The sequence below is a fragment of the Sinocyclocheilus rhinocerous genome, unplaced genomic scaffold, assembly GCF_001515625.1.
Source record: "Sinocyclocheilus rhinocerous isolate Xijiao unplaced genomic scaffold, SAMN03320098_v1.1 scaffold567, whole genome shotgun sequence".
NCBI classification, from domain to species: domain Eukaryota; kingdom Metazoa; phylum Chordata; class Actinopteri; order Cypriniformes; family Cyprinidae; genus Sinocyclocheilus; species Sinocyclocheilus rhinocerous.
In genome coordinates this window covers 920,979-930,447 of record NW_015649134.1, presented here as the reverse complement: position 1 = coordinate 930,447, position 9,469 = coordinate 920,979, and the positions used below count along the sequence as shown (strand labels likewise).

General features: G+C 43.2%; 1 protein-coding gene across 1 annotated transcript in view; it reads right to left on the bottom strand.

Annotated features, from left to right (window-relative positions):
* LOC107710269 (mitochondrial Rho GTPase 1-A) overlaps positions 1-9,469 on the bottom strand; it is a 31,981-nt gene that overhangs the window by 14,762 nt on the left and 7,750 nt on the right.

Below are 9,469 nucleotides of genomic sequence, written 5' to 3'. Positions count from 1 at the left end.
CCTCAGCTGGCGAAGGAAGTACAACCTCTGCTGGGCCTTTTTTGCAATGGAGTCTATGTGAGTGTCCCACTTCAGGTCCTGAGAGATAGTGGTGCCCAGGAACCTGAATGACTCCACTGTCGTTACAGTGCTGTCCATGATGGTGAGTGGGGGGAGAGCAGGTGGGTTTCTCCTGAAGTCCACGATCATCTCCACAGTTTTGAGCGTGTTAAGCTCCAGGTTGTTAAGACTGCACCAGACAGCCAGCTCTTTAACCTCCTGTCTGTAGGCAGACTCGTCACCGTCCTGAATGAGGCTGGTAGTTTTGTTGTTTAGTTTTGTTTTTTGACATATTTCTGTTTCACAAAGAAATGTGCAGCATTGTGTCCAAGCAATAATAAAAGCCTTTTCATCAAAAAAAATCATGGGAAAATCGAATCGTGAAATCAGTATCGTGAATCGAATCGAATCGTGAGTTAAGTGAATCGTTACATCCCTAGTTATTAGGTATGTGCCCCTTTAAAAAAAGTAGTTGTTGTTGAAGCACTGTTCGAGTGCGCTGTTCTTGAGCAGAAAAAATAAACGTGACTGCTGAGTTTTCTGGCGCAATCCTGCCTCCATGTATCTTTGCTAGCACAAAAGCTACAATGGTATTTAATTTCTGTTTTAAGTATGGAATATAATGGTTATATATATATATATATATGTGCCCCTTTTTTTACATTTGAGCCTCTGCACGTCCCTGAAAGAGTTGGATTCTCGAGCTAAACATTGCCAAAGTTTCAGAAACGAGTTGGACGTATGAAGGAGTATTTCTGTGCCAAATACACTCCTTCAGGATTCATATAAGTTTCAGAAAGTTTTTTTCAAGTATGACTCTTCATGACGTCATAACGGAATGAATTCCTTATATGGGCACTTCTCCTGGAAGAGCACGCACACAAGTCAACCAGGGGTGCGTTTCCCAAAAGGAACTATGGTCGCAAGTTCCATCGTTACCAATAGAGTTCAATGGAACTAACAACCAAAGTTAGCTAACGATACTTTTGGGAAACACACCCCAGAGCGAGAGCAAGAGCATGCCCATGAATGTGCTTCATTTGGGTTACGGAAGTCGCTGGCAGTGCTGCACAGGTCTTGCTTGAGAAGGATTTGTCATTTTGTTTTTAGACCATGAAATCAACAGTGTAGCGAATCAGCTCAAAGGGGAAATAATAATAATTAATTATAACTAGTTATAATTAATTATTATTATTTCCCCTTTGAGCTGATTCGCTACACTGTTGATTTCATGGTCTAAAAACAAAATGACAAATCCTTCTCAAGCAAGACCTGTGCAGCACTGCCAGCGACTTCCGTAACCCAAATGAAGCACATTCATGGGCATGCTCTTGCTCTCGCTCTGGGGTGTGTTTCCCAAAAGTATCGTTAGCTAACTTTGGTTGTTAGTTCCATTGAACTCTATTGGTAACGATGGAACTTGCGACCATAGTTCCTTTTGGGAAACGCACCCCTGGTTGACTTGTGTGCGTGCTCTTCCAGGAGAAGTGCCCATATAAGGAATTCATTCCGTTATGACGTCATGAAGAGTCATACTTGAAAAAAACTTTCTGAAACTTATATGAACCCTGAAGGAGTGTATTTGGCACAGAAATACTCCTTCATACGTCCAACTCGTTTCTGAAACTTTGGCAATGTTTAGCTCGAGAATCCAACTCTTTCAGGGACGTGCAGAGGCTCAAATGTAAAAAAAGGGGCACATATATATATATATATATAACCATTATATTCCATACTTAAAACAGAAATTAAATACCATTGTAGCTTTTGTGCTAGCAAAGATACATGGAGGCAGGATTGCGCCAGAAAACTCAGCAGTCACGTTTATTTTTTCTGCTCAAGAACAGCGCACTCGAACAGTGCTTCAACAACAACTACTTTTTTTAAAGGGGCACATACCTAATAAGAAGATACAGATTGTGTGGACAGATGTCTTATACACCTAATGAGCTGACATTAGGAGTAACTTCTCAGCGGTTGCATTTATTTTCTCTGCTCAAGAACAGCGCATTCGAACAGCACTTCAGCAACAACTCCCTTTCTTAAAGGGGAACATACCTAATAACCATGTATGTATGTGTTTGCCGGTGCTGTGTGAATTGTGACTATTAATCAGTAATGTGTGAGATGCAGGTAACCATGGAAATCTACAAATAATATAGTTGAACTAGGTCACTTTAGTAAAAACATGGTTCATCTTCATAAGGGACTGCCATTGAAACGCATAAAATGCAATCTTTTTATTCTGACCATGTATGATTTATATTAACATTACAGAATAAAACATGATCAATATGAACTTTTAATGTTCAATTTAACTAAATGTAATTGCACAAACTATAGGCTACAATTTCAATTTGTTTATTGTGAAATAACTCAAACATTTATGTTTTTCTGTCCTCTAATAAACATTGTTATGGGCTGTGTAAGGGGAGTGGATAGCCCTAAAATGCTTGCACTTTACTATGTCATATGACAGGGCTAGGATGGTAAAGTTACATAAGCGTATATATTCAAGTGATTCTCCGGCGTTAGGCACACTCTGTCACGTCACGCTGTTGAGGGAACACACTGGAGTCCCGAGGAAACGTTTAACAGTCTTTAATCACGAAACACAGGAGATAATCCACAATAGGAGCTTGAGCCAACACACGTAGAGAACGAGTAGACCTGACAAACACAAACTGAACAGACTAGGACTTTTAAACACAGGGCAATCAGGGGAACCCAGGTGACATCAATGGAACATAATCAAACTAAACGAGGACAGGAACATGACCAAATAAGGCAAAACAGGAACTGAAACACATGACAAAACAGGTCCAATCCTGACACACATAGGCATACGATACCGGACCTATTTGAGCACCATCATCTCAGAGGTTCACCATATGAATTGGTCATAAACCCCATTATGACGTGTTTATGCTATCGGACATAGTTGAAACACGCACCAAGCGGGGAGGGGCTCTTACTCAGCCGCTCTGGTGTGTTCAGGTGGGGGGAGTGAATGTACAGACCTCTCTCCCACCTTCAATACCACGACTGAGGTGCCCTTGAGCAAGGCACCGAACCCCCAACTGCTCCCCGGGCGCCGCAGCAAAAAAATGGCTGCCCACTGCTCCGAGTGTGTGTTCACAGTGTGTGTGTGTTCACTGCTGTGTGTGTGCACTTTGGATGGGATAAATGCAGAGCACTAATTCTGAGTATGGGTCACCATACTTGGCCACATGTCACGTCACATGTCACGTCACAAACTGAATGGGCTACATAACTTAAGCTTAGCTCTCCTGTACATACAGAATCCGAGAGGCTTGCGAAGAAATATCCAGATTGTAGAATCTGGCAAAAGTGTTCGGCGAAGCCCATGTAGCTGCAGAGCAAATGTCTTCAATGGGTATATCCCACTAGTCCCAAGCCCATGATGAAGTAATCATAGATACTAAACATGGTAGGATTACATATAGGCAAGATGACAAGGAACGAGTGGTTCCCTCATAAACCTGCATAAAACAGTATAAAATATCAAAGACAACATACACAATGACCTGAAGGATATGTGTGTTCATTCACAGAAAGGTTTTTCTATGAATTAATTAGTAGAAAAGTCAATTTCTACTGTGCATTGTGTCTCTTCCTATGGAGAATGTAGTGAGAGGGGTAATTCTCAACATGCCATTAGGTCGTAAATGTATCTGGTCTAGCAAAGGTGTCGTGGTTGCCATGGGGACCAGGGGGGGCCTGGTGTCGTTGCAGACATCCTGGCACCCAGTATGTTTATTGGGTGAGGGGTCTGTGAATGTTTGTTAATCTAATGAATAATTGATTTGTTAAATCAAATGAAAAATGGTGTGTCTGATTGGTCCAGACGCTACAGTGGAGTGGGCGCAAAGATCTATAGGGCACTCCACATTCTGTAAACTGTAAGCCAGAGCTACTGCGTCCACAATCCAATTGGGAAAGCCTCTGCTTTGAAACAGGCGGCCCTTTATTGTGGCCGCCAAAACAGATGAAGAGCTGCACAGAAAGCCTTAGCTGTCTAGTGCACTCAACACAAACGCGCAGAGTGCATACGGGACATCGCAAAATCACTCGGGGCGAACACTGACAGAGTAATAACACTTTAGGGATATGTTAAATAATAATTTTTCTGTTGTTGTTGTTTTTCCCCCATAGGTTCTTAACATTCTAAAAGCTCTTTATTCCAAAGATACTACAAGCTAGTCAGTGTATTCAGTAGGTGTAATGTATTGTAAGTTGCTTCAGAGGTATTGCAAGTATTACATACAACAACAATAAAACAGTGCATTGACATAAAAAAGGAAATTTACTTTTGGTACTTAAGTACTTTTAAAAGCAAGTACTTCTGTACTTTTACTTAAGTAAAAATCTGTCTTTTCAACTTTTACTTGTAATGGAGTAATATTTGACCAGCAGTATCTGTACTTTCACTTAAGTAATGGAGTTGTGTACTTTGTCCACCTCTGGATATAACCCTTCCTCGGTTTGAGAACATTTGCAGTCACCAGGGCCAAAATCCATGCAGGAGTGGTTGACTGAAAGAGCGTGTATGTCACCCGAAGCGAGTGCTAAGAAAAAGGCCATCTTATAAGAGAGAAATTTTAATGAAGTTGACTGTAGCGGATCAAACGGTGGACACGACAATGCCTTTAGAACCAAAGCTACATCCCAAGTGGGGATAGTGGGTGGGCGAAAGGGGTTATCCTTCTCGCCCTCCATAGAAATTTGAACACTAGTTCATTCCTGCCAACTGGCCACCTGTCAATCTCCTTATGAAATGCTGATATAGCGATGACGTATACCTTGAGCGTGGAAGGTACGCATCCATCATCCAAGCACTCCTTTTGCAAAAAAAGGATAGAATAACTGCAACCGGGCAATTAGCCAGGTCTTCTGTCCTAGAGTTGCAAACTTGTAGAAGGGACTCTCACTTCAGCAATAGTATTCAGCATGCGCTGAGGGAATGTAGCTACTGGTGAACTCCACTGAGCGGCCAGACGTGCAGATCCCATAGCTCCGGATTGGGGTGCCAGATCGAGCCTCTTGCTTGAGATAGGAGGTCCTTCCTCAATGGGACTGTCCAGGGTGGCCCCGTCAGCAGTTCTAGCAGGTCTGGAAAGCAGGGCTGTGTGGGCCATTTCGGCGAGACCAGCAGCACTGTTTCCTTCTCATCCCTGATCTTGCACAGCATTTGATGGAGGAGTTTTACTGGTGGAAATGCATATTTGCACGCTCTTGGCCAGCGGTGGGCGAGTGCATCCACTCCCAGGGTCGATTGTTCCATTAGGGAAAAGAATAACGGGCAGTGAGTGTTCTCTGCCGATGCAAAGAGGTCCATCTCCACTGGCCCGAATACGTTCCAAATCATACTTACTGTTTGAGGGTGTAACCTCCATTCTCCTTGGAGTATACCCTCTCTCGACAGCATGTCCGCGCCGCAGTTCAAGTGGCCGGGGACATGGACAGCTCGAATAGATAGATGAAGCTGATCTGCCCACAACAGGAGAGTTGTCGTGAGCCTCAAGAGGGAGTGTGAGTTGATGTCCCTTTGTGATTTATGTACGCTACCACTGCCATGTTGTCCAAATGAATGAGAACATGCTGGTGGTGAACTTTAGCATAAAATTGCTCGAGGGCTAGATGAACTGCCTTCAATTCCAGGAAATTTAGGCGCCACGTCTTCTCCGTGTACGTCCAAACACCGAAAGCTGGGCTGGACAGTTTTGCATCTGCTTATCTGTCCCATCATCACGCTCCATCTCTACAGCATGGTGCTCATCCAAGGGGACATCGCTTCCAGACATCTGCGAGTCACCAGCACGCACATCGATCCCAAATTCCAGGTGTGCACCGGGAAGCAGGCTTTCAACCAAAGCTGGAGCTTTTAACGGTAATGACTTCCCTCCTTGAACGCTGCGAGAGGGTTCATAACCGTCTGCATGTGTTCCGGCAGCAGGTGGCCCTGCACAGAGAGAGAGTCAAGGACCAAGTGCTCTTTGAAAACGTTTTAACGGTAATGACTTCCCTCCTTGAACGCTGCGAGAGAGTTCATAACCGTCTGCATGTGTTCCGGCAGCAGGTGGGCCTGCATAGAGAGAGAGTCAAGGCTCACACACTGGAATGAAATACATTGCTATACATTGTTAATACTATCTGGATATAGAAGTACACATCTTTGAAAGTCACAGAAATGAACCAACCCACTGGCCAAGCTAGAAAGAGGATTTGTTTTAAAGTGATCATCCTGAATGAGCACTTTGCCAGGGCTCGATTCAGTTGGCACAGGTCCAGGATAGGGCGAAGCCCGCCGTCTTTCTTGACTCAGTCCGGAGAGCCTTGAGGTTCATCTCATTGCATTGAGGACAGTTGGACTCGATAATTGTGGCTTCCGCATTGGGCGGAAAGGTGTTTCCCCAATGCATCAGCTTCTGACCGCTTGGCCGATTTCGTTGAGAGACCAAAATTGATAGGGAACCTATGTTTACACTAGTGCGTTTTCATTTTAAAACGCATAACTTTTGCCACGTTTAAGTCTGCAGACCACACTAATCTGGAGTTTTCGACCCTTGAAAATGGAGACGTTTGAAAACACTGCAGACCCCATCAGTCAATTCTGAAGCAAGACACACACAACCCATTGCAATGCATTATGGCAACGACATAAGGGGTTAATCTAGTCAACGTCAGTGAGCGAGTAGCATGCAGCATGCTTGATGTGCCTAAATCATGTGCTGGTGATTGGCTCTGGTGAAGCATCCAGGAAAACACGTGTACGTGACCATTCATTCACACTGTAGCATCATGCTACATAAGACAATTGATCAAATTTATACTATGCTTTTACTCAAAACTCACTTTAACCCACCATCGAGTGTTTGAAATAACCTGCAGTTGTGATCTAATGAGGGTTTTAGTCATATAACGTTGCAGAAATATGTTATTTGTAGCCTTTTATATCAAGCTAATCGCTACACCTGCTTAGCATTTCTCATGTAAACACACTGTATATGTCACGTTTGCTACTGTGAGGAGCGCGGAGCGAGGAACGAGGAGACGAGGAGTATACTTCAAACAAAGAGACTTTATTGGACATCAAAGGAACCAGGAACACACATGTAGCGGGGAAAGACGACATTCAATACCGGACGCCAAACTCAGAACAGGAAACACTTTAAATCCACATGACATGATGAGGGGATGACGAGAAACACCTGGGAGCAACAACATAATTGCACATGAGGGAAAACTGGGTCATGGAAAGCACGTGTAGGGAGTTCAGAAGGCCATGGTGGAGTAGGGAGCTCAGGGGGCCATGGTGGAGCAGGGAACTCAGCGGGCCATGGCGGAGTAGGGAGCTCAGGAGGCCATGGCGGGGTAGGGAGTTCAGGAGGCCATGGCGGAGTAGGGAGCTCAGGGGGCCATGGCGGCGCAGACAGTTCAGGAGGCCATGGCGGATCGGCCTCCGTGGCCTTGGCCTCGGCACTCGGTCTGGCCTCTGGATTGTACAGACACATATACTGTCGCCGCGGCGAGCCCGCAGAATTCCCAGGCATACTCAAAGAAGGGGAGATCTCTGCTAGGGCTAGGGCGGAGAATCTGTGAGGAGCGCGGAACGAGGAGACGAGGAGTATACTTCAAACAAAGAGACTTTAATGGACATCAAAGTAACCAGAAACACACACGTAGTGGGGAAAGACGACATTCAATACCGGACGCCAAACTCAGAACAGGAAACACTTTAAATACACATGATATGACAAGGGGATGACGAGAAACACCTGGGATCAATAACATAATTGTGCATGAGGGAAAACTGGGTCATGGAAAGCACATGGGGGAGGAAAAGACAAGACACGGAACACAGGACTGACAGTATTGTTATGAAAATAGGCAGAATCGCATGAAAATCACATACAAATCATATACTGTCGTAATCGCATGTTTCTTAGCTTCATGTTTAATCCCTGTAAATGTTTTTCTTGAAGTGTAATGCACGCTCGTGGTCGGAGACAGAGCATGTTATGAACGCGCAATATGATTGACAGATGAGCAGTAAATGAGCTTCCTCTAAATCAGAACAACGATCGCGGAAGAGAAAACACAGGCAGACAGCGCTGGAAGCAGCTAATGCTCATCAGATCGCGTAAACCAGTGGAAAGTGAATAAAAATGATTCCGTCTAATCTATGCGTTTTAAAACAAAAACACACTAGTGTAAACGTAGCCTAGGAAGACTATTTGAGCTTTTATTAAAACTATTTGCACTGATTTATTGTGTTGGTTACATTTTGTGCAGTGGCTCAGGAGATGAGTCTTTGAGTGTAAAAACCTCAAAAAAAAAAAAATTAGTTTTATGAGGTAATGTGTACTATAAGTTTTTTTTAGGTAATATGTAATGTAATCTTGTTAAAATAAATTTCATAAAATTGGTATCGAAAAAAGTATCTTTCAGGAACCGGTATCGAAGTCAAGGTTTCGGTATATGTATCGATATTGAATTTTTTTTAACGATACCCAGCCCTAGAAACCCCAGCATGTTTTGTGTCTCAGAGCAGCACACAACGGTGCTTTGTTACTCAATGAGTTCGTGTTTTGAACAAATCAGTTTAATTAATGAACGAATAAAGATGTTTTAACGAATCATCTGATTGAATGACTCAATGACTCAACTCGTGAAGACAGTGACAGTGAATGCCACTCACTGGCCATTAGCATTTTTCAATCATTTCATAACTTCAATAATTTCATTTCATAAATATTATTTTAAAAATCTTAGCATTATTTATGCAAATTGTGCACCAAACCCAGTCAGCAAAATATTGCTAATTACTAATATCAACAAAATCCCAGAAAATATTGAGATATCATTTTTGTCAATATTGCACACCACTAATTATAATATCAATTAGAAGTGGATGTCCACAAATAGTGTTGTGCACCTTAAATACCATGCCGTTTCCTGTGTACCGTGCTGCTGAGTGGTTTGTGATTGTAGCTCCGTGTAGCTTTGCTTTTCTGTTGAATCTCTATCTTACTATCACTCTCTAGTGTTTAAAGTGATAACATATAACTTAATTCCCACCATATTTCTGATAGTACCGTATTGGCCCGAATATAAGACGACTGACATCTTGGCAAATTTAAAAGTGCTGGCTAATGCTAAACGTAAATTCAGTAAGATTGTTATTCACGCCGGCGCTAATGATGTTTCATTTCGCCAGTCGGAGATCACTAAAAATAACATTAAAGTTGTGTGTGAACTTGCAAGTACGATGTCAGACACTGTAATATGTTCTGGTCCCCTCCCTGCTTACCGTGGTGATGAGACTGGTGACTGTCATCACTCAATGGCTGGATGTCTAATGCCGAGTTCACACTGCACGATTTTAGCCCGATTTTTCACTCGCCGA